Below are 24,412 nucleotides of genomic sequence, written 5' to 3'. Positions count from 1 at the left end.
GCGGGCCCCGCCGCCGCCATGCCGCCCCCGCGCCGCGGCTCGGAGCTGCGGGCGCGCCGGGGACTCGAGGCCCAGGCCTCGGGCGCGGCCTGCTCGGCCCGGCCGCCGCGCTTTGTCCCGGCCGGCGAGGCAGTTGGGGGCGTTAACCGCCCGGTCCTGGGCGCCCGCGGGGCTGCGGCCGGGACGGCGGGCCGGACAAAGGCGGGGCGCGCCCAGGGCGGAGGCGGGGGCGCCCCTTCCCGGGCCCGGGGCGCGCGGGGCCGAGCCCAGGCGGCCGGGCCGGGCGGCACAAAAGGTGACAGCGTGGGTGGCCCGGCCGCGGGCTCTCCTTCTCTATTATTCGAAGTGATCCTAATGATAATTACAATAGGAAAAAGAGAGGGAGGGAGCGGGAGAGAGGAAGGCAGGAAGGAAGGAAGGGAAAGGGGGAAAAGACCCCGGGCCCTCGGCTGCGCCCCCGGTTTCCGGCCCCCGGGGCTCCCGAGAGGCTGAGGGGAAGCGCCCGGCGCGGACACTCGGCGGCCCCTGGTGCCCGTCACCGCTCCCACCCCCTCCGCGAGTCAACCTGCTGTGCCGTCGCGGCTTCCAAACACGCCCCCCCTGCACCCCGCATCCCCCCAATAAGCGTGCAATCTGGGCTCTTTTTTTTTTTTTTAATTAAAAAAAGGAATCTACTTGTTATGCGCTCGCAGCTCGAGACGCGTGCCCCCGTCCCTCCCCCTGCAGCCCGATCGCCATCTCGAGGAAGCCCCTTCTCTAGAGATAATCGTGCTGTTGCTCCCGCGGCCACCCTAGTGTGGTCCCTTGTGGACATCCCTCTGGCAGCTGGGGACGGATTCGTTCTGAAATGTGCCCGTCCTGGGGTTTGCCAGGGCCTGGGTCTGCTCAGTGGGTGCGGTGACATCAGGCCAAGTGGGGGTCTGTGTCCACTTAGGGACCGGGAAAAGGTGGTTCAGCTCAGCGGAGCTCAGCGATCTTGCAATATGGAAAGAGTATCTTTTCCCATGTGACTGTGTCAGCGGCAATTATTGAGTGTGCCCCTTTGAGTCCTCTCTAGTGCCAGCGCTGTTTAGGGTCTGAGGATGGTGGGATGCAAAGGGCTTGGTGTCCTACCCCACCCCTCTGTCCCACTGTCTCCAGGTTGGCAAAGTCTAAAACAGCACCTACTCTAAAGTGGGCTCATTAGATGACTCCTGTGGGCTTTTATCAGAGCTTTGCCAGGGCTAATGACTCCCCTAATTCTCAAATAATAGCTGCCTCCTGAGCCTCCAGGACGGCCCCAAAGCCTCTCCCTGCCCCCTACAAAAGCTCTAGGCAGCCCCTCTGCCTTTTATTTTTTGAAATCCTCGAAGGACGGGGTATAAACTGGTAGAGTCAACTTTTGATGCTCCTTGCTGAGCAAGGATTTCTAAAACTTGCCGGCCCTCTTTCCGCGTCTCTGATTGGACACTGTGCAAGTCTTGCTGCTTCCCCCCACCAGGTGCCGGGAACACTGGGAGGGTCAGACCGTCCTGGCCTGGTGGAGGTCACCGTGGGGGAGGGAAGGAAGTGGTGGAGGTTCCGTTGCACAAAGGCTACAGGGTGCTTGGTGTTATGTGTGGAAGTGTGTGCTGTGTCAGGCCCCGTTGTGAGTGCGTGCACAGGTGCGTGATCACTGAGAGTTGACATGAGTCTTGATTGTCTGCATCTCCTAATCCTTTCCTCTACGGGGAGTGGGCTGCTAAGCTGACCTTAAGTCCTAGAGCTTAAGGTGTGGCAGACGTCCTCCTTTGTCATACTTTACTGTCTCTTCTTAGCAAAGACCTGTCCTCAGTCCCTGTGGCTTCCTGCAGGAGCCCAGACTCTGTGGATCCCTTGTGCCCACCCTGCCTCCCTGCAGGTGCTCAGCTCCATTTGTCCTGTGCCCCGCCCCTTCCCCTGGAAGGCAGGGAGTCTCAGCTGCCAAGGAGGGGGGCTCATTTGGCCCTGGGAGGTTGGGTGTGGAGCCCCAGAAGATTGGGAGGAGGGACCTTAACCCCTGGGGACCTGAGTTTTAGTGGGGGGAATGCATTGAAGGTCATCCACTTTAGAGTGTAGTGGGCTAGGAGGTGAGCTGCCCTAGGCTCAGCCCTGGGACTGAGCACTGTGTACTGTGGGGACTGAGGAGTGGGCAAGAGAACATTTCTGGCTGGGTGCCGTGGCATGTGCCTGTGATTCTAGGGACTCTAGAGGCTGAGGCAGGAGGATGGCAAGTTTGGGGCCAGTCTCAGCAATTTAGCAAAATCCTGTCTTAAAATAAAAAATAAAATGGGCTGGACCTGGGTGTAGTGGTGCATGCCTATAATCCCAGTAATCCCAGTGGCTCAGGAGGCTGAGGCAGGGAGAGTTGCAAGTTCAAAGCCACCCTCAGCAAAAGCGAGGTGCTAAGCAACTCAGTGAGACTCTGTCTCTAAATAAATACAAAATAGGGCTGGGTGTGTGGTCAATGGTTTAGTGGTTCAATCCTGGCATATCCATAGCCCCCACCCCAATAAGAAAAGAACATTTCTGGGTGTCTCTTCCTGGGAGATCTGAATGTGTGGTTACAAACTCAAAGCTGTGTGACCTTGGGCCAGTCACTGCTCAGAGGCCAAAGTGAGGAGCATCAAACCCTTCCCAAGGCCCCTGGGAAGAGAGCAGTGGACAGCTGGAGAACTGTGGAGAGGATGCCTGTGCTGGGCAGCCTGACAGATGGCCAGCCCTCACCCCCCCCACCTCCACAGACCTGCCACATGGCTGCCTGATGGGGCCCTCAGACCTGTCCTTCCCCAGAGGCTCTGCTTCTGTCAGTGTCGTAGGACTCTGGACAGTGGAGGAGGGACTGCATGTGGTCGGTCGGCCCTGGCAGCGGAGTTTCTGGCCTCTGTTCTGTGCCCTGCAGTCTGTGGGATCTGAGACCTGGGTGCAGCTGCCTCCTCTGGGCAGGTCACTTCACCTGTCTGAGCACTGGAGGCACAAGGCGCACTGCACTGCACTGCTACGCTGCGGGGGGGACTCGCTCAGGAAGGGGGTCTCCCCGGGGCTCCGGCTGCCTGCCTGCCTGCCCGCCCTGCCTGCCAGGCCTCTCACCTGCCCTGCCTGCAGGCTGGCCCGGTGTCCTGGGCATGGCAGGGTGGTGAGCAGTGTTCTGGCTTCCAGCCACTCTGTCAGGAGCATCTCCAGTTGTGACAGTTGCACATGTCCAGACCTTGCCCAGTGTTCCCTGGGGTTATCGTCGCCCATATTAGGACTCCGGATGACGATAACCCCAGACCCCGTCTGCCTGGGTCCCCAGTTCCCTCTGCTCCCACCCCCGCCCTCTGACAGCAGTGGCTGTGGATTCTAAACTGCGTCCTGTCCACACCCTGTTTCCACCCCAGGGAGGAGTAGACACGCCCACCCCTTGCTGCAGCCCGGAGCTCTTCCTGTGCGGCTCTGGGCTCCTACAGGCCTTGTGGAGGTGGACTGCCTAGCCCTTCTACTCTGTACCCGCTCCTGTCAGCTTGATCAGAGCTGTTCTTTAAGTCACTTTAGGCTGACTCACTCCTTTCTTGTTGGCCTGGTCCTGATCCGTGAGGCCCTGGAGTTGTGGGAGGCCGTGTGCTGGTTGCTGTGCTTGTATTAACGTGCTCAGATGCACTGGCCGTGTTGAGGGCTGGTGTCTGGGAGACACCTGTGGAGACACTTGCCCAGCACCTGGGGGGCCCTGGCTTCCCTCCCCAGCACCACCGCCAAAAAAAAAAAAAAGAAAAAAAAAGATTGTCACTTTGTTGAATTGAGTTTTTAATTTTGGGTGAATTGGGTTTTGGGTTTGTGCTGCTTGGCATGGCTTGTGCTGGGACCCTCTTCTTGGCTAGGAAAGGGGTCTCAGCTGGCTGCCAGTTTTCCCTCCTGCTCCCTCAAGGGGCTCTTAAAAACACCCTTCCCCGTGGGGTGGGGAATATGTGGAAGTCTCTTCCTTCTGCTCAGTTTTGCTGCAACCTAAAATTGCTTAAAAAATAGTCTATTTTTAAAAAATAAGAGAAACAAAAACAAAAATGATCTTACCCTGGTCAGGACCTTCCAGTAGTTTCCTGTTGCCCTTGGAAAAAATTCTGGGCCCCTCCTGCGGCCTCCTTGCTGTGCTGGCCGCCTGGTGGTGGGGAAGACCCCGCTGGCCTGCCCTGCCCTCCTGGCTGCCCTCTTCAGGTGTGGCCGCCTGCCTGCCTCTGCCCCTTTGCACCTGCTGCTTCTCTGCAGGGAGCCTTTCCCTCCTGCCACCTGCAGGGGCTCCTCACAGTCAGGCCTGGCCAGCGGGGTCTTCCCCACCACCTGTCTGAAGCCGCCCGCAGCGCCCTGTCTGCCCCTTCTCCGCCTTTTTCTGCTGGAGCTCACGGGCCAGCAGTGCGTATTAATCTCTTCTTGTGCTGTGTCTGTCTGGTCCACTCGGGCAGGGGCACTTTCAGTAAAAGACCAGTAAGTAAATATTTTCATCTTTGTAAGCCAGACAGCCTGTCCTGGCCGCCCCACTCTGCCATCATGGCCAGAAAGCCACTGTGGACTGCATCCCAGCAAGCAAGTCTCCGGCGACCCAGTAAAACTTCATGCACGCGCAGGCCTGGCCGTGACGGACACTTGGCAGGTCATGGAGTCCTTCTCTTTGCAGCACCACCACCATTAAAATGTCCAGACCATTCACTCTTAGTCTGTGGGCTGCACAAAGACTCTGAGCTGGAGTTGGCAGACGCCTGGGCCATGGTGAGGGCCACACAGTAGATGCACGACATCCCTGGTGCCACGTGGGTCTCTCCCTCCTGCTGCCTTCAGTCAGTCACACACTAGACTTTCAGAAGTGGGTCCCAGACTGTTTAGAGGGAACTCAAACTTTGGAGATGTAAGGAAAGGTCTTGAGGACCCCGCAGGGAGCACAGGCAGAGACGGAAGAGGGCCTCCCTCGGGCTTGGGTGGCCAGACCGGGACCTGTCCTCACCTGGGATTCTCACCAGCCCCAGCTCAGAAGAGCTGAGTGCGAGGTCCCCAGGGAGCTGTGTGTGACCCTGCAGGTCCTGGGAGTTCAAAGGGAAGAGTGCCTGGCCCTCCTCACCACCAGCAGAGCCATCAGAGAGAGAGCTGTGGGCCTGGGAGGGGACTTCTGCAGGAGAGGTGGCTTTCATGGGTATGAACAGCTTTGTGGGCACCGGTGACCAGCTCCCCCAGGAGGTCGGGGGGTGGCGGGGGGTGGTGCCCAGCACATCCCGTGTCTTGTTCCTCCAGGTTTATGGCATGAGTTTCCTGAGCAGGTGTGGGTGGGGGACAGGGATGCTCCGACTTGTCAAGAAGGGTCCTCAGGGCTGTGCTGGCTCTGCCGGATGGGAACGCTCACTCTCCAGGAGGCTGCCTGAGCCCCTCCACCTTTGCCCGTGTGTTCCGCTGTCTCTGTCCCTTCCTTCCCCACTCCGGCCACCTCGGCAGGCACCAGGAGACTGGTGAGGAGGTGCCCAGCTCCACCCTCTGTGTTTGCATTTGGACCCAAGCTGGGCACCTCCGGCAGCTCCTGGGGGGTGGGCCCCTTTTGTTTTCGTGGCTGCCTTGTCTCCGGGAGAGGGAGAGGGAGAGGTCGTGGAGAGAAAGGACTCCCGAGCTGGCAGAAGATGGAGCTGGGCCCGTGTGAGAAGAAGTGTGGAAATGGGTCCCAGCTCCCCTCTGACCAGAGCCAGCTGAAGTGGCCAGTGGGGGCAGTGACGTGTCAAGGACCCTCTGACCACAGTGGGGTGCACACCTAAGCAGCAGAGCAAGCGCCTGCACCTTGCCCTCCAGACAGTGCTGTCACCACATCAGGGAAGCAGTGACAGCACTGAGACGCCCAAGCCAGAAATGGGGGGCGGGGTTGGAGCCTGGGGGCTGTGGCTTCAAAGCCCACCTGGCTGTCAGGCTCACCTTGCCCACTCTCCTGCAGCTGTCTTCCCTGGGGGACCTTAAGGTGTGCGGAGGATGTGTGTAACTGGGAGTGTACGGTGACCCGGGGTGTCCCAAGGGTGCCCTGGAGCTGCCATCAGCACTCAGGAAGAGGGTCAGGTGTGCTCATGAGCACTAGTTCGGGTCAGGCCGGGGCGGGGTCCTCCTCCACACTGTTGACACAGGGACCCAAGGCCTGTGTGGAGCATGAGACCACAAGTCCCCTGAGAGCAAACTGGGAAACGGGAAGATCAGTGCAAGCCCTCGTGTGGGGTAGAGTTTCTAGGAGTCACGATAGAAGGTCAAAGCCATAGGTGAGCCGGGCACTGTGGTCACACCTGTAATCCCCCTGGCTTGGGAGGCTGAGGCAGGAGGACCATGAGTTCAAAGCGAGCCTCAGCCACTTAGTGAGAGCCTGTCTCTGACGGAGACGGAATCCCAGGGCACTTTGGGTCTGCGTGTCCCCGATTGCTCAGGGGACATTTCTTTCCGGTATTTGTTGGCCATTTGTATTTCTTATCTTGAGAAGCGGCTGTTTGTTACTTTGCCCCTTTACTAGTTGGTTATCTGAGTTCCGGTTGGAGTTTTTGAGTTCTTGGTATGTTCTAGACACCGATGCTCCGCCAGAGGAGCAGCCGCCAGCAGAGGCGCAGCCGCGGCTCCCACCCTCAGCTTCTCCCTCCGCTCCTCACGGTCTCCTTGCTGACCGCCGGCAGAGCTTTCGGATGGGGTCCCCTCATCAACTCTTGGCACCACTCCCCGAGCGTGAGCAGGTCTGCGCTGGGCTGTGCGCTGGGGTGGGCCGTGAGTCTCCTCCTAGGAGTCGCAGTTCTGGTCTGACCCACCTGGAGCTGACTCTTGTGCAGGGTGAAGGATCTGGGCCGGGCCTTCTCTCCTGTGAGAGCCACTTTTCAGAGCACCGTCTGTTAGAAAGGCTGGTGGGTGTTCTGGCCCCTTGGTTGAGGATCTGATGACTGTATCTGTGTGGGCTTGTTTCTGTGTCTTCTGGTCTGTACGTTGGTCTGTGTTATCTGTTTTTGTGCCAGTACCATGCAGTTTTGTTACTGTCGCTCTGTAGGATAATTTGAAGTCAGGTATTGTGACGCCTTCAGCATTGCGTTTTTGACTTAGAATTGCCCTGCTTTCAAATGAATTTCAGCACTTTTTTTTTCCTGTGAAGAATGTCATTGGTATTTTGATGGGGATTGCATTGAGTCTGCGTGTTGCTTTTCGTAGTATGGCCTTTTTAATAAAATTAATTCTACCTATCCATGACACGGGGGGTCTTTCCCTTTCCTGAGGGCTTCGATTTCTTTTTTCAATATTATCTAGTTTAGTTTGTAGAGGTCTTTCATCTCTTTGGTTAGATTCATTCCTAAGTATTTTATTTTTTCTGGGGCTATTGTGAATGGAATTGTTTTCCTGATTTCTTTCTCAGAAGATTCATTATAGGAAAGCAATTGATTTGATTTTTAAAATTTTTTTTTATTTTTATTTTTTAAAGAGAGAGTGAGAGAGAATTGAGAGACAGAGTGAGAATTTTTTAATATTTATTTTTTAGTTTTCGGCGGACACAACATCTTTGTTTGTATGTGGTGCTGAGAATCGAACCTGGGCGGCACGCATGCCAGGCGAGCGTGCTACCGCTTGAGCCACATTCCCAGCCCCTGATTTTTTTTTAAATGTTGACTTTGTAACCTGCTACTATGCTAAATTTTTTTATTAGCTCTTTTTTTTTTTTTTTGGTACCAGGGATTGAACTCAGGGGCTCTCAACTACTGAGACATGCCCCAGCCCTGTTTTGTATTTTATTTAGAGACAGGGTCTCACTGAGTTGCTTAGCGCCTCACCTTTGCTGAGGCTGGCTTTGAACTTGCGATCCTCCTGCCTCAGCCTCCTGAGCCACTGGGATTACAGCTATATGGCACCACGCCTGCCTTCTTGTAGTCTTTTGGTGGAGTTTTTAAATTTTCTAGGTATAGGTAATTTATTTTTAAAATTTTTAAAAAATATTTATTTTTTAGCTTTAGGTGGACACAGTATCTATATTTTATATTTATATGGTGCTGAGGATCGAACCCAGTGCCTCAGCATGCCAGGCGAGCCCGCTACTACTTGAGCCATATCCCCAGCCCCGCTATAGGTAATTTTAAGAGGATTTTTATTTGTTTATTTGGTGCTGGGGTTGGAAACCAGGGCTTCATGTGTGCTGGGTAAGTGCTCTGCACTGAGCTGTAGCCCAGCCCACTAATAAGGTATTTTTATTGAATGCGTACGCCCAAGTTTTCTTGTCCCATATGTCATTGTTGGAAGAACCCAGGAGATGTTTTACACTCCTCTTTCTTGGCACTCCGTCTTGGACAGTTGATGTGTGTCTCATGCTGACAGCTGTCCCTCTGTGGCCGACCACGTGGCTCTCTAGGTGAACTGAGCATGAGGGTCCAGGTTGTAATGGATGAGGTACTCACTGAGGGGCTCAGTGGATCTGGGTCCATAGCCCCTTCCTCCCACCTTTCCAGTCCTGCCCCCTTCCCCCCAGACACCACTCCTGGCTCTGGTGGCCTCTAGCTGGGGAGATGACATGAACCTGACTCAGACCAACTCTGGGGTGGTGGAGTCCAGCTGGGAGAGCCCCCTGGGGCTGAGCTGTGGAAGGGCCCCGTGTTCGCAGTCCTTCACTGGAGCACTGCTGGGCCCGTGTCAGCCCTTGCTCAGTGCCAGTCCTGGCTTTCTCTGGGCCTCTGACTTTCCTTGACTGTGAGCGCAGTGCTGTGGGAGAAGTTGCTGGACGCGGCCTCCCTCCTAGGGCAGCCAGCAGCCTTTAAGCTGCCCTTCCGTATTTGCGCCCAGGGCAGGAAAGAAGATGCAGGGCCGGGGCGTGGTGCAGGGTGCCTGGGAAGAGGCTTGTCCCGCCGCCTCTGGAGCGGGTTTCAGGGGGCAGGTAGAGGTGGGCTTTGGGGGGAGGGGCGTGGACTGGCAAGAGGCAGCACTGGCCATGGTCAGGCCTGAGTCTTGCTCCTGTTCCCTGTGCTGCCCGGTGTCCTGCCCTGCCCCTCCATCGACCGTGGTGGTGAGGTGAGGGCTCAGCGTGAGGCAGGGGCTCCTGTGGACTGTCCCCTTGGGAAGATGATTTGGTTAGGGGTGCTGGCAGTCGACCAGGGCTGGCACCTGCTGGGTGTACATTGTGCCACTGCCCCACACGCAGCCCTGTCTCTCTTTTTTCTTTGGGGGGCACTGGGGATTGAATTCAGGGGCCCTTGGCCACTGAGCCCACCCCCGGCCTATGTTGTATTTTATTAGAGACAGGGTCTCGCTGAGTTGCTGCTGGCTTTGAACTCGATCCTCCTGTCTCAGCCTCCCAAGCCGCTGGGACCACGGGCGTGTGTCGCCGTGCCTGGCCTCTGGAGACTTGTTGGCGTTAAAGTCTGCCCTGGGCAGTGCTGGGGCAGCCCTCCAGCTTTCTCCTGGCTGCTGTAGGAGCGCCTGCTTTCCATCTTTATCTCAGCCCGATTCTGAGTCTGGAGAAGGGTCTTGTGGGTTTGCTGTCGTTCTGCAGGTCAGTGCCGTGGGGCCGTCTCTGCTGCTGTGGTCTTCCTCTTCCTCCTTTGCCCGCCACTGTTTTTATTTGCACTCCATGGATATCTTCTAATTATCACTTTAATTCCTTTAATGATTTTTCATACATGGGCACAATGTCTTTATTTTGTTTATTTATTATTATGAGGCTCGAACATGTGAGAGGCGAGTGCTCTACTGCTGAGCCCCCTTTAATGATTTTTTCATGATATTTTTGGAGGGATTTCTAAGTGGTGGCTCTGGGCCTTATACACATCTCAGAGTCCCCATTTTCTTTGGAGCACACTGTGCCGATGCCCTTTGAACAGGGCTCAGTCTGGATTTCGCTGCGCCTGGATTCCTGGGGCTGCCTCCCTTGCTGGTCCTCCTCACAGGTGGCGGAGAGCGTGTGGAAGCCCTCTCAGGATCCGTGCTCATCAGAACTATTTGGGAGGCTCCGGATTAGGGAATGGGGTGCCACCCCCTCCCTGTTCCTGGTTTGTGGCCCTAATCCTGGTGCGTGTGCCAGGCCACCTGCAGGCAGATCCTCAGCCCTCAGGAGCACTCAGAAGAAAGCCCCAGACGGGTCTAGAGGTCAGCTCTCGAAGGCACCGGGGCAGTGGGGTTTTGGCAGTGGCATTGGGATTTGCTTGGTGATGGTCACACTCTTGGTGAGAGCCGAGGACCGAGATCTGAATGTGGAGGTCAGCAGGCCAAGGACCCTGCGGCCGTGGTTGCCTAGACACTTTTTTCCCCTGCAGTATGGGATGGAACAGAGGGGAGCTCTACCACTGACGACACACAGCCCCTTTTATTTTTCGAGACAGGGTCTGCTCTGGCCTTGAACATGCCGTCCTCCTGCGTTGGCCCCCAAGTTACAAGGAACCTGGATAGCTTCAGTAGAGCAGGAGTGCAGCGGTGATCAGAACGTGCACCCGACAGTGATTTCCTGGCCTGAGTTTGTTTTTACACAATGGCTTGGTTAGTACAGCTTTCTTGCCATTCATAATCCACTCTTTAAAAGTGAACAGCATCGTGGTTATGTGCAGCTGCCATCACGGAGATCCACTTCCAGAATATTCTCCTCATCCCCCAAAATGCCTTCCGCTTCCGCCGCCTCAGTAGTGATGACAGGTGTCACTGCTGTGCCTTCAGGCTTTACGGACACGGTCACATGAGCACACCATGGCCCATGGCCGTAGATGATCCCTTGAGGTGGTCAAGAGCTGTGCTGGCCCGCGTCTGCGTTTTTTGGCTGGTGTGAAGGTGGCGCCATGACGGTGCTGGCCCAGGTTGTGTGCCGCTTGTGTGTGTGTGTCATGGGCAGGTATCTAGGAGCAGAGTGGCTACAGTAGCTCCATGTTGAACGCTTCAGGAGACCTCCACATCCTTTGGGTAGAGCGGCTGCACTGTTTACAGTTCCATCCATCACTTGCGAGCATTCCCATGTGGTTTGGCACTTTTAATCTAAATTATGCGGAGGGCTGGGGGCGTGGCTTAGTGGTGGAGCACCCGCATGGCCAGGCCTGCCGAGGCCCTGGGTTCCATCCCCAGCACCACCACCACCACAGCCCGCTTTTGATGGCGTGGTCCCCTGGTCATCTGGCTATTGCCTGATGTCTGCTGTAGGTCTTTACATCTCTTTTCCTATTTAGAATTCTTTTTGGTTGTAGGTGGACATACCTTGATTTTAATTGTCTATTTTTATGTGGTGCCGAGGATTGAACCCAGCACCTCGCACACAGGCTAGGGGAGTGCTCTACCCCTGAGCCCAAGTCCCAGTCCCCAACCCTGTTTTAAAATCAAAAAGAAAAAGTTTGGGACAGAGTCTCGCTAAGTTGCTGAGCCAGTCTCAACTTGGGACCCCCGCCTCGGCCCTGAGCAGGTGGTAGGTGTGCGCCCCATGCCTGGTCTCGGCACCTTCCTGTCTGGAAGCACACTGCTCGCTGCCTGGGGGAGGTGGTCTGCGCTGACACCCTCCTGGGTTGTGCATCTTCACTGAACCGGCATCAGCCACAGTTTCTGTTCCATTTTTTTTTTTTTTTGGTACTGAGAATTGAACCTGGGGGCGTTCCACCACTGCGCCACATCCCAGCCTTTGTTATTTTTTTATTTTGAGACAGGGCCTCTCTACGCAGCTAAGACTGGCCTTGAACTTGTGATCCTCCTGCCTCAGCCTACCCCTCCTTTGTACCTGTCCTTTCATGCTACTGTATGGAATTTCTGGCCCATAGCCTCCCCACTTGTTGAATGGGGGTTCATGGTTTTTCTGACTTAAAACAGGGTGTCTCCCCTTTGGTAATGCGGACATTTGGGGCCAGGTCCTCCTTTGCCTAGGGTGTCCAGGGCACTACAGGGTGCTGAGCAGCATCCCTGGCCTCCACCCACTCCAGGCCATTAGCTCGCCTGTCCCCACAAACACTGCAGATGCCTCAGACATTGCCAGGTGCCCCTAGGGCAGACTCACCCTGAGAACCACTGATTTGTAAAACCTCTGTGTCGGGTTATTGTGTTTTTTTTCTCAGTTCCTTGTATATCTTCAGTTTTATTTATTTATTTATTTATTTTTTTTTTTAGATTTTTTTTAGTTCTCAGCGGACACAACATCTTTGTTGGTATGTGGTGCCGAGGATCGAACCCGGGCCGCACGCATGCCAGGCGAGCGCGCTACTGCTTGAGCCACATCCCCAGCCCCAGTTTTATTTTTGATGTGTTGTTATGTCGAAGGTTTTAAGATTTATTGCCAAATTTGTCCTTTCCTGCAAGGCTTCAGGTTTCTGACCTGTTTAGAGAGGTGCTTCCTCCCCAAGATTCTGGGAACACTGGCTGCTTCCTCCTCCTGGGACTTCAGTGGGTTTTATGAGGAGTTCTTTCTAGAAGCAGTGACATGGCTTTGTGTGCTCCGCCTCCTCCCTGCTGGCGTGGCTGTGGGCCTTCCTGTGCGTGGACCTCTGTCCCGTGGGTTCCTGGGCAGGTCGCTGCACTGCCCGGTGCCTTGCTTTCCCATCTGGGAAGTGGTGTGGTCATAGCAGTTTCCCGGGCTGGGCACACCAGTCCCCTGCGGCTGGCCTGTGCGAGGGTCAGCTGTGTCCGGTGGAAGCGCTCTTTGGAGGAGTGTTGAAGGAAGTTGGGGACCTTGTCTGGGTCTCAGGGGTCTAAAGGGAGATCCTTCCCTCTGTGCCCTTGGCCTGCCAGACTTCCAAGCTCTCACCCGAATCCAAGGCAAATTTGCAGATTAAATGGAAAGATTAGCTTGTTAATGACTGTGGTTTCACGTAGTTGATTTTGGACCCGTCTCTGTGGAGCTGGGCTGCGGGGTGCCGCCTGGCTGTGGAGCTTCCTTACCTCACCCACCCCAGCCTGCTGGCCTACTTAGACAGGTGGCCTCCAGCCTGTTGAAGATGCAGGCAGCTGGCAGGCCCCGTCCCCCACCCCAGCTTGGGTGTGAGGTTCCAGAAGTGAGTGCTGGCGGCCAGGCCCATGCCCCTTGGGTACCTTGGCTCTCTGCCCAAGAACTCCCTTTTTATTTTATTTTTTCGTGGAGCTAGGGGTAGGATCTGTGCCTCACGTGCTAGATACGTTTCCTACCATTGAGTTAAATCCCCCACCCGGCACTTATTTTTTATTTTATTTTAGTTTGGAGACAGTTGACCAGAAAGTTATCAGAACAGTGGGAACTGCCTGGCACCTTGGGTCCAGGCCTCCCAGGTGGCAGCTGTGCGCTGTGCTGGCTTTGTTCTTACTCTTTCTGTCTGTTCTTCCTGAGCCGCATGGGTCAGGCACAGGCAGAGGCCCCTTCACCACTAATACGGGGGGGGGGGGGGGGGGCAGGTGAAGAATCCTCTTACTGAATGTCAAATCAGGACTTGGATGTGGGTGCAGCGCCACCATGTGACCTGTGACCTGTGATCCTGTTCTAGCTCTGCAGCAGCCTCCGTCGGAAGAGATCCAGGCTCCAGCTGCCTCAAGCTGCCATTACTGTCCCTCTGTTTCGTCTGGAGCGTGCCTGAGCTGTCCTTGATTCTGTGGCTGACGTCTTGAGGAATACAATCCCGCATTGGGGCGGCTCCGACTCCTCCTGAGCAGGTTTGGCAGGAAATCCCAGAGCCCATGCTCACCTCTCTGCCTGGGGCCAGCAGGGGCGGCCGTGGCAGGGGGCTGCATTCTGTGACAGGCACCCGGAGCCCTCGGCTGAGGTGGTGCCTGAGCTTGTGTGCCGGGCCGTGCGGTTTTGCCATTGCTGTCCACCCAGTGTCCTGTGGGCACGTGCAGGCTCCCGGCTCCCCAGCCTCAGCCACTGCTCCCCCTTCCTTCCCCGTTCCTCCTCCTTCCTCCTCCTTCCTGTGGAGTTGCCTGATGGCCCCACCTGAGCTGCAGCCCCCGTGTTTTTCTTCCCCTTTTTAGTTCTGCGGCAGGGTCTTGCCCCGCGGCCAAGGCCGGCCTTGAATCGCGCCCTACTCGGCCTGGGCTTGCGGGCCTGCCCTGGGCGCCACTGCCGAGTCCTGCTCGGGCGGCGTTCACCTCCCTGTGCCATGGCTTTATTTGTTGGGCTCTCCTGCTAGGAGTGTGCCCCCCTTGGCGTGCACTCGTGGACTCTGTTAAGCAGGTTGTCATCCACTGGTGTCATTAATCTGCTGCTGATTTGGCCCCAGATTTGTCCAGAGGGAGCCCCCGTGGCTGGATCGGGTGCCACGGCTAGCGCCCGCCCATCTCAGCACCTCCTGACCCCGCACGGAGCCTGCTCTTCCTGCAGTCCCCCTCCTGGGCCTGGCCTTTCCCGCGGAGCCGGGTTCTGTTTAGAGCCTGAGACGTGGTGCGGCCTGCGCTTCGAGGCTGGCTCCTGTCTTTCCCTCCAGGCTTGGGCTCGGAGGTGGTGTGTGTGTGTGCTCCCGGACCCAGTGTCCACTCCGCACCCGCCTGTCGCAAGTAGATCTCTGTCCATTTGTACTTCAGCTGTCTGTCCACCCACCTGCCCCCGGCCAGCTGCCCCCAAGTGCCCATGAGTGAGTTAGTGCTTCGGACCTCATGGCCACAGCCAGCGCCTGCTGCCCTCTGCACAGAGCAGCCTTCAGAGTGGAGCAGCGTTTCTCTTTCCATTCTTGAAGACAGTGGCTCTAACACGGCATGAGGAGTGACCTGGGTGGTGCTGCCCACTCTCCCCTGCCTGTGGCTGCGCTGTCCCTTGGACTCAGGTTTGGGTTACTCGTTCCGTTTGTATTTGGCACTCGCACTGCGCCCACCTCTGGTGGGTTCTACTTTTTGCCCATTGATTCACTGGGACATAGAGCATTCATGTCCTGGAGGGTAGGGAGAGTTCAGAGGGCCTGTGTGCACAAGTGTCGCCAGCCCCCGTGTCCCTCAGGTGCTGGCTCCCGTCGGGCTCCGAGGGCCACGGGACTTGCAGCTCCTGCCACGCTGTGTTCGCCAGCCTTGCTCCTCTGGGGCGTGAAGTTTGCGTCAGGGGTTTTGCAGCTGCAGACTGCGGCCACCTATGGCCTGCTGCCCTGGGTTCTCAGGGCCTGGGGGAGTCTGGGGCAGAGTTCTGCAGGTGGGCGAGGGCCGGGGCAGGTGTGCTGCGGAGCCCCGTCCCCACCCCACCAGCAGCGTGTGCTGTTCCCATGTAGAGTGCCTGCTGCACGGGGGCCAGCCGGGAAGCAGGCCCTGGGGTCTCACCAGCGCTGCTGTAATTATGCGAGGGGTTGAGCCCTGCCGTGGGGGGAAGGTCGTCCTCACTCTTGGCTTTGAATTGCCTCTTTTTTGCTGTCTGCCCATTTTTCTGTGGGATTTTTGACCCCCCCACACTGAAGCTCTACCATACCTTGGGGAGATGCACCCTGCGCCGCATGCACTCTCTCTCAGTCTCTGTTGTCACGGCGCTTTTAACTGCCTACAGAGAGGTTTCTTTCCGTCCCCCTTTCTTCCCTCCTTCCTGATCTGTGCACGTTTATGACTGTTGTCTCTCCTTGTCTCTGGGATTGAGTCATAGTGCCTTAGTCCACAGCATGTTGCCGTAACAAAATACCTGAGACCTGGTAATTTATGAAGAATAGAGGTTCATTTGGATTTTGGTTCCAGAGACTCCAAGTGTAGTGCGCGCCCTGTGCATCTCTGGTTGCCTTGCAGCGTGGTGGAGTCACAGGGTGAGACGGCACAGCTGGTGGCGGGGCCTCTCTTCCTCTTTCTTCCTAGGAAGCCTCTGATGCCATCATGGGGCCTTGAACTTTCCTCATTAGACTTCACCTGGTCCTGGCCACCTCCCAAAGGGCCCGCCCCAGTGCTACCAGTGCAGGACCTGGCGGTTACATCTCCAGCAGTGAGGAGCTGGGTTGGGCTGAAGCACAGCAGCTGGGAACGTTGAGCGGCGTTCTCTGGGCTCTCCCGACGCCTGTGCGGTCTCCTGGGTGGCCCAGATCCCTGATCTTCCGCATGGTGTGAGGTGGGGACCTAGTTGTCCACGTGGCCACCCAGGTGTCCTAGCACCAAGGACCTGTTCTTACCCCGGTGCTTCGAGATGCCCCCCGGGTCACCCACCGAAGCTCCGAATGTGTTCTAGACTTGGTTTCTCTCCTGGCGCCTGCTTCTCGGCTCTGCAGCTGCTGCTCCCTACCTCCTCGGGCGCCCGCTCCGGGGCCTGTTTGGGTCCCGTGTGGGTTGTCAGGTTCCCCCTGCACTTTGGTGCACATGTGCTTCTAAAGATGAGGAATCCAGCAGGGCTCAGGTGACAGACCGCTGTGTCCTGGAGGGCAGGCGTGTTGGCAGGGACCTGGGGACTTGGTTGTGAATTCTTCCAGATCCTTTTCTGTGGTGACAGTGGAGAGACTCACGGGGCCTCCTCCAGTGCCGGGCCTTGGTCTTTCAACAAACCCGTGGTCTGGCCCTTCCTGCCATCCATGGCTGCCCGGTGGCTCCCACAGCCGCCTGCCTGCCTAACACAGGGCCTCAGGACTGTGGCCCAGGGAGCCTGTCCTGGTTGCCTGCCCGTCATCTCCCTGGCCCGTCGCGGCCTCTGTTCCTGCCCGCTGCCTCTGCACACCCGGCCTGCAGTGTCAGGCCCCAGGTGCTGCAGCTGGCCCCCTCAGCCTCCCGAGCAGGGCGTGGCCAGGTGCTGCCCGGGGGGGGCATGGCTGTAGCTGAGATGGGCTGGGTCATCATGACCCAGGTACCTGGGACTTCAGGCGCCTGCTCTAGACCCAAGTTATCCAGGGGAGGATGGGTCACATTCTCAGAGTGAAGGACAGTGCAGGGATTGGGTGACCAGCAGGGTCCAGGACAGCCCGGTGGCGTCGGCCTGGTCCTCTCTCCTGTGTGCTGCTACCCTGGGCTAGGCCACCCCCTCCTGCGGCCTCCCCTTGCCCCTCGGTCCTGCCAACCTTGGCCCTCCCGAGGCCTACAGTCCAGCCTGCTCGTCACCCTGCTCTGACACGTCTCCGCAGTGCCGTAGTCAGCGGCTCCCCTCAGAGCAGACTTGCTGTCCCCAGAGGAGCGCAAGCCTAGCTGCCCACGTCTCCTGCTGCCCACACTTCCTGGCCTTGCTCCTGCTCGGGCAGCGGTATGGTAGCAGTGCCCTGCAGGGGCGCCAAGAACGTGAGCCATGACCCATGTAAAGCAGTGAGGGACAGCAAGGCAGAGTGGGCCTGCCCCGCTTCCACCAGAGCAGTCACGGGCTCTGGAAGAGGTGGGACTAGGACCTGGGCCGGGCAGGGTTAGCGTGGGAGTGGAACCTTCTGGAAGAAACTTGGAGGGGGATTCTGTGCCCTCCCCCATGAGCAGCCTCCACTGACCACTGGCTTCCAGCCAAGACTCTGTCAGGGAGGACCTCTGTTCCCACTTGACCGGTCCCCCTGGTCACCTCACTGTCCTGAGGTAGGGATCCAAAAAGATGCAGGTGCCGCGAGAAGGGCTATGTGTGCCGGCCACACTGAGTGCCCCAGGGGTTGCTTGAGCCCCTCAGGCCAGGTCCTGAGTGAGCTTGCAGCTGGCAGCCCCATGGTCAGCCCTGAGCCTATGGCCCTGCAGCCTGCAGTCCAGCTCAGTCTACCCAGAGGCACCAGGGAGGGGGGTGTGTCCTGGGCACTGGGGACTCCTCCCTGGTCCTAGACCTGCTGTCCTGGCTCGCTGGCCCTCTGGGAGGGGTGCTTGTCCACCTGCTTGCCCTGTCTCTGGTGATGTGGGAGCTTTGGGGAGGGTGTGGTGCTGTGGGCAGGTGGGGTCCAAGCAGCTGTTGGTGGCGGCTCTGGCTTCCAGGTGGCTCCAGGGTCTTGTGGACTTGGCTGTCCCGGAGCCTGCTCGAGGCCTCTCCCCAGGGAAGGGAGGCTCAGAGGCCTCCTTGGCTTCCTTGCCATGTGCTCTGCTCCCCCCGGGGGCAGCGGCCTGTTCTGAGGTTGGTGTGCGCCCCACTTCTCCTGACACTCCAGACTGATGTGGGGGGCTCTGTGCTCCGGGGAGGCTTCCGGGAGGCCCGAGGCGCCCTCCGTGTGGCTCTGGCTCCTTCTGCTCCTCGGCTCCAGTGCCGTGGTGTCAGTGCTGTTTCTGTTTTGGGAACTGGGAATCGCTTCAGTGCCCAGCGACATCCCCAGGCCTGTTGTTTGTTTATTTAGGTGGCTGAGGCTGGCTTTGAACTTGGGTCCTCCTGCCTCAGCCTCCAGGCCACCGGGATCACAGGTGTGCGTCAGCGTGCCCAGCTTAGTTTTTACATCTGCCGTGAGCTGGGCTCTGGGCTCTCTCCCGTGTGGCCCCACTTGTCCCCGGGCCTTCTGCTGGAAAGGCTGTTCTCTTCCCCCTGAGTGGCCCTGGCACCCGCTGGAGACCAGCTGGCCTCAGAGTCCGGGTGTGTGTCTGGACTCGGTTCTCACCCATTGGTCTCTGTCCTCTGCCCACGCCACACCCTTTATCACTCAGGTTTGTCCCCTGAGTTAGCTTATATCTCGTCTTGGCGGGACACCGAGGAAGAGTGCTGTGATGTTTGCATTTTTTGCACGGGGATGCGAGCCGGCTGCTGGGGCGGGTCTTCCTGCTGAGCCCGCAGCTCCCTCAGGTGGGCTTTGGGGTCTCCGGGTGTGAAAGATGTGGCCAAATAAATAAGAGGCTCCTCCCCAGCACGCAGACGTGGATGAGAAGTGTGGGGTTTGGGCCTGGCCTGTGGGGGCTGTGCCCATGTGTCGCCCTCCCCACGTCTGGGCACTCACAGCAGCCCCTCTCCCGCTGGGACCTGCCCTTTCTGGGCTTCAGACAGTGGACCGAGCGGCATTTATTCTTTTAAGTTCTTATTTTGAAGTAATTTTAGACTTAAAGAAATGTCACACAGACAGTGCAGAGAGTTCCCCTGCCCTCTCGTTCCGGGCCCCCGTCAGCACCTTACGTAAGCACATGGAAGTCTCCAAACCAGCGAGTTCCAGGGTGACACCAGGGTTCAACCGTTGCCTCCCGCCGTCCCTTTCCTGGTCCAGGTCCCACGTGGGCCTTGGGCCGCCCTGTCTCCTCAGGGTCCTGGGATGGGCCAGCGCCTTACCTTTCTTTCATGACCTTGACACTTTGCTTTTGGTGCTGGGGATGGGACTCAGGGTCTCGTGCTCTGCAACTGGCCATGCGCTGGCCCCCGCCTTGGCATTCTTGAAGGGCACTGGTCAGAGCTTTGGTGGACCACCTGTCCTGGCCGAGGTGCATTCCCCTGACCAGCCTGCGCTAGGGACGTGGGGGAGGAAGGCAGAGGTGACGTGCAGATGTCAGGAGGCACATGGTGCCCATGCTGCTTGTCACTGGGCATGTTGGCCTTGACCCTTGGCTCAGGGGGCATCCCCTGGGTTTCCCAGTGGACAGTTGCTCTTTGTGCGTTGAAAGCTGTGCAGATACCCGACTCCTGAGGTGTCGACCCTGACTTCCTACATTCCGTGTCACGTGCCCTTGCTGATTTCACGTCCCCTCCCTCCTGGCACCGGGTAGCAGGGGTCTTTGGGAGGAGAGCTGCCCTTTCCTCGTCGTTGAGTCTCTGAGTGTCTTGTAAGTAAAGACTTGTGTGTCTACTCTGTCTTCTGAGTCCACGCTGCCACTCTTGGTTGTGCAGTGGTCCCATGGGACCTGCTTCTCGTCCCTTCTGCATACCCACCAGTCCTGCGCACATCCCTCCTCTCTGGCTGCACAGATGCCCCGGACTCACCTTGCCTCTTCCCAGGGCTCCGGGTGAGCTTCGGAGACCATGACCTGGGCTGGGTGTCACTGCTCAGGCCCTCTCAGCGGGCAGAGTTTGGACTAGGGACGCGGCCTGCACAGTGGTGCTGACTCGCCTGTGGTCTGGGCGTGAGCTCCTGTAACGGGGTGCAGAGCCTCGGCGCCATCAGGCCCTTCTGAAGCCCCGCCTGGCCTCGCACCCTGAGCGGGTCCACAGAGTACCTGCAGCAGGGTCACCTTCCTGCTGGGTGGAGGCAGGAAATGGCTCATCCTTTTTGAGGGTGGCTTTAGGCTGGTGGCCCTGGAGGGCGTGGGCTGGGTTGGGCGCTGAGCATCCTGGTCAGGTGGCTGAGGCTGCAGATGAGGGCCGTCTCTGGCCCAAGGTGCCCAGTTAGCTCTCTGCCTCTCAGGACTGCACAAGGTCTGGCGCCAGAGGCGGACTTTTTTTTTTTTTTTTTTAGAAGTGTCTTTTTTTTTTTTTAATATTTATTTTTTAGTTCTCGGCGGACACAACATCTTTGTTGGTATGTGGTGCTGAGGATCGAACCCGGGCCGCACGCATGCCAGGCGAGCGCGCTACCGCTGAGCCACATCTCCAGCCCCTGAGGCGGACGTTTGGTCTGATGTGGACACAGTCACACACACAGGGTCAGCCCTGGGCCGCTGGGGTGACTGGCAGTCGGATAGCTGAGACCACCTCTGCTTGGATTGGGCGTGGGTCCTTGGGGTCCCCAGGGATGGCCTCTGTGGCGGCAGGCCCCCAGCATGGTGGTGCTACTGGCTCTTTACCTGGCCCTTCAGAGGGCCAGAGGAGCGAGACAGGAGCCAGCACGGGCCTTGCCTGCCCAGGGCCTGTGCTGGCGGCATGTGCGGATAGCCCGGCTGTGCAGTGGTGGGTCTCGCCCTGCTGGGGCGTCGGCGCCTGGGCCTGGCTCCCTGTGGGCTCTGCAGCGCTGCGGAGGCTCCCCTGTCCAGTTCTATTCTTAGTGCCCCAGATTTGCCCAGAACTCACAGTGAGGTCCACAGGCCCGCGGGCGGCAGGATGCGGCAGACCTAGCCGACCTGGGCCTTTCTGTGGTAGCAGGCTTGACTTCTGGAACGGGGACACTGGGCAGAGAGCCCCGGGTTCCTGTCCCCGCCTCCCCGCTGTCCATCAGGCTTCGTCCGCCACGTGTGTCTGGTGGTCAGTGAAGCGAGGCTGCTGTTACAGCCTCTCCAGTGTGTGCCCGATTCCGGTTCCTGCTGGTTCCTGCTTGTTCCTGTGTCCTCTTCCTGTCCCACACCCACCCAGGGTCCCACACGGCATCAGCTGTCCTGTCCCCGTAGACTCTGGGCTGTCGCATCTCCAGGCTCTACCCCGGGCCATCTGCGGAGGGCTGTGATGGGTGGCGGGGAGCCCTTGCTGGGCTCTGTCTGAAGTTTTCCTCATGGACAGGTCGGGGAGGAGATGCAGAGGTGAAGGGCCTCTGTGAAACAGGCTGTCCTGGCCATGTGCCACCCCATGGCGGGTGCTGACCCTCATTACTTGGCTGGAGTGGTCCTGGTCAGAGTCTGCACTGTGAGGCAGCTTCTCCCTGTGTCCCATGGAGGGGCACCTGTACACAGCCCACGTTAGGGAGTGGGTGCTGTGTGGGCCACCCGGCCCCCGCCTTGGCCTTGTCTGAGCAGAGCCTGGGGCAGAGTTTGGGGCCAAGCCTCAGTACCCCAGAGTGGCCACTGACCAGCTGTGGGGACCTGACTTCTGCTCCTGAGGGGCCATGGAGGTTGCTGGCCTGGCCCTTCACCCACTGTGGACAGGAACGATGGACAGTGCCTAGGCTTGGGCTAGGCCCTGAGAACTGGGCTTCCCCGGAGCCCTGGAGCCACCAGCCCCCCACTTTGGAGTTGGCATTGTTGCCCCCAGAGAGCAAGAGCGGGGCTGCTGTGCTCTTGGCAGCGGGCCCTCTGTGCCTGCTCGGATGCTCGGATGCTCTGTCCCGGTGGCCTCTGTGTCTTTCAGAACACGTGTTGGTGGCTGGTGTTGTCAGGGTATTTGTCAGACTTCGTCATTTGAGATTCCGGGTGAACCACAGAATCCAGGGCCCCCGGGATGAGCGTCGCTGCCTGAAGCTCAGGCCCACTGAGGGGCCCTGGAGTTGCATGTTGGGCAGGAGTTGGCACTGGTGAGGCAACAGGAAGAGGAGGACACTGGAGCCCGGGCCACCGTGTGCTGCAGGGGCCTGCGCTTCGGCCAATCTGTGAGGCGCTGGGTGTCACAGCGAGGCTGAAGGTCCTGTCCTGCTTGCAGTTGGCCCGTGGGCAGGGCTTGAGCTCTGCGGGGAGCTGGGGCCCGTGGTGGAGTCCCCTGCTACCCTGCCCTGCCCTCCTGTGCTCTGCTGGGAAGGAGGTGGCAGGTGGCTTTCCCTCTGACTTGGCCCGGCAGAGCGACAGCGGAGCCTCATGGAGGCTGTCTGGCTCGAGGCTCGCGGAAGCTCCTGGCTTTCACTGGACTGACGCAGGCCTCTCTCCCGGGCTTAGGAGCTGAGCTCTGTGGGGTCAGGGGCTGTGCGCACGTGTCTCGTGTTCTTGACCGTCCGCTGGTCCAGCTGAGCCCCAGCAAGGCCGCGGTGTGCTCGGCTGCTGCACCTGACCCACCCAGGGAGCGGGTCAGGTGATCCTGGTGTTTTGTGCCTTTTAGGAGCTGCCCGACAGGAAGAGGTTCTGCCGGTTCCTGGAGCTCCTGTCACCCCGCAGCCTGCGCCCCCTGGAGCTCACCAGGAAGCTGGAGTGGGTAAGTGGGCCTGGCTGCCTCGTGGCTGTATGAGGCCCGACACCATGCCTGCTCTGGGCGGTGGCTCTGGGCTGCACCCTGGGAGGGGGCGGTGGCCCGCCTGGTTCTGGGGCCTGTGACGTCTGGGGTCAAGTCATCCAAACATGGGAGGCTCCACCTTGGGGCAGAGGTGGCTCTTGGATATTTCTTTGGTTAGTCCACGGTGTGTCCTGCCTCCCGGGCACGCTGCCTCTGGTGCTGTGGTGGGGGGATCGCTCAGGATGTGCTGGCTTGTCTTGTGTTGTGGGCACAGAGTGGGGACCAACAGTGAGGGGCTACAGCGGGGGTTCATTGAGACACACTGCATAGCACTCAGCATCACCCAGGGTCCAGTGCCACGCAGGCACCTATCCATGGCACGTAGGTGGCCACTCCTAAATGGGCTAGACCTGGGCCTTTGTGTCCACGTGGAGGCCTGCTCTGTCCAGCCACATTTGGGAACTGAATCCATGTGGGGAGCCACCCAGCTGTGGCCCGTGAGCTTTATTTTGTAAATAAAGCTTTATTGGCACAGCTGCGCCTGTTCCTTTACGTAAATAACGGTGATGGCGGCAGGATGAGGTCATTGTGCCGGAACTCTGGCTCTGCAGATCTGAAACTATTTCCTGCGAGGTCCTGAAGAGAAAGCCCGTGGACCCCTCCTGGTGGGCACCGTGCTGGCTGCCCAGGGACCGCTGACTCCAGTCAGCCGCCTCTCAGCCGCCTGGTCCCCTCCACCTCTGGCCCTTAGTGGAGCCCCGAGATTGCTTGGTGGCACCCGTTTCTTCCCCTAAACAGGTCCGTGTTTTCCGGGTCTCGGGGCTTTCTCCTGCACGGCCGAAAATCACACCTCGAGCTCCAGCTTTGCGCCCACGAGCCTGGGCAGACTCGCGGCTCTGTGTGGTGCCATGCTCCAGCTGGGGGCGCCTCTGCGACTTCGTGGGCTGTGGGCACTTCCTGTAGGTCAGGACAGGCCTGCACTTGTTAAAAAATCAAAGCCAGTGCCCAGGACAGGCTGGAGGACCTGCTGCCGTCGGGGGCAGGGCCGTCGGTCTCGCCTGCCTCCTTGGCTTTCAGCAAGGGCCAAGCCGTGGTCATGTGGTGGCGGCTGGATTTCTCTTCTGTAGTTTGGGGTGCTTGGGTAGGAAGATGGGGTGTGAGCAAGGCCAGCCCCTCATTGGGTAGAGACCAGAGTCCCCGAGAACGCTCCAGGCAGCTCTCCGCCATGCTCCTCCTCCCATGGGGGGCTGGTTCCTCTGGCCAGGCCTGGGAGTCTTAGACACCTTCTAGGGGGTGGCCCTAGAGGTCCTGGGGCCACACTCCTGGGGACTAGCGACAGGCCGGCCCGGGAGCGCCGAGTCCTGCCTGCTCTCTCCCCGCTGTGCTCTCGCGTGTGGTCAGCTGCAGCCGTGCTCCTGATGCCTTGGCCTCACTCCTGGGGGGCGGGGGGAGGTGGGAGCCCAGGGCCTGGCCTCTAGGGATGCCACCAGCATGAAGATGCAGGCCAGGACACACGTGGAGCAGACAGGGGACCAGCGTTCCTCTGCTGCACTTTGAGGCCACTGTCCCTGTACGTTCACCCCGTGGCCACGACCATTTGGAGGGTGGGCTTGCGGTCACCTCGTGCAGTGTCTCTTGCGGAGGCTGTTTGTGCCTGAGCGTCTTCCCTGGAGGCCCAGGCAGAGCAGGCTCCCGTCAGGGAGGTGGGCGGTGCCGAGTGGCGGTCTGCAGGGTCTGTGTGGTCTTTGGGGACTGTGCTAGTCCCGTGGTGACTGTGACAGACTGAACGGTATTCCCAAGCGACACCCTGATCCCCGGAGCCTGTGGCTGTGTCACCTCACGTGGCTCTTCAGATGGGATCAGTAAAGGGCCCTGAGCTGGGGTCACCCTGGTCATTGGGGCCGAAGGTCACCACAGGGTCCTCATGGGAGGAGGCAGGAGGGCCAGAGTCGGGGAGAAGCTGGACGACACTGC

General features: G+C 58.7%; 1 protein-coding gene across 5 annotated transcripts in view; it reads left to right on the top strand.

Moving 5' to 3' along the window:
• Positions 1 to 24,412, top strand: part of Kdm4b (lysine demethylase 4B) — a 110,281-nt gene that overhangs the window by 139 nt on the left and 85,730 nt on the right. For all 5 annotated transcript variants that reach the window (XM_026404320.2, XM_026404317.2, XM_077796614.1 and 2 more), the window contains exons 2-3: positions 13,407 to 13,572; positions 22,328 to 22,420. The gene's annotated coding sequence lies outside the window, so the exon portion shown is untranslated. The remainder of the gene's footprint in view (positions 1 to 13,406; positions 13,573 to 22,327; positions 22,421 to 24,412) is intronic.

This window comes from Urocitellus parryii, chromosome 3 (genome assembly GCF_045843805.1).
Source record: "Urocitellus parryii isolate mUroPar1 chromosome 3, mUroPar1.hap1, whole genome shotgun sequence".
In the NCBI taxonomy this organism is placed as follows: Eukaryota; Metazoa; Chordata; class Mammalia; order Rodentia; family Sciuridae; genus Urocitellus; species Urocitellus parryii.
This window is presented reverse-complemented; position numbering and strand designations above follow the sequence as displayed.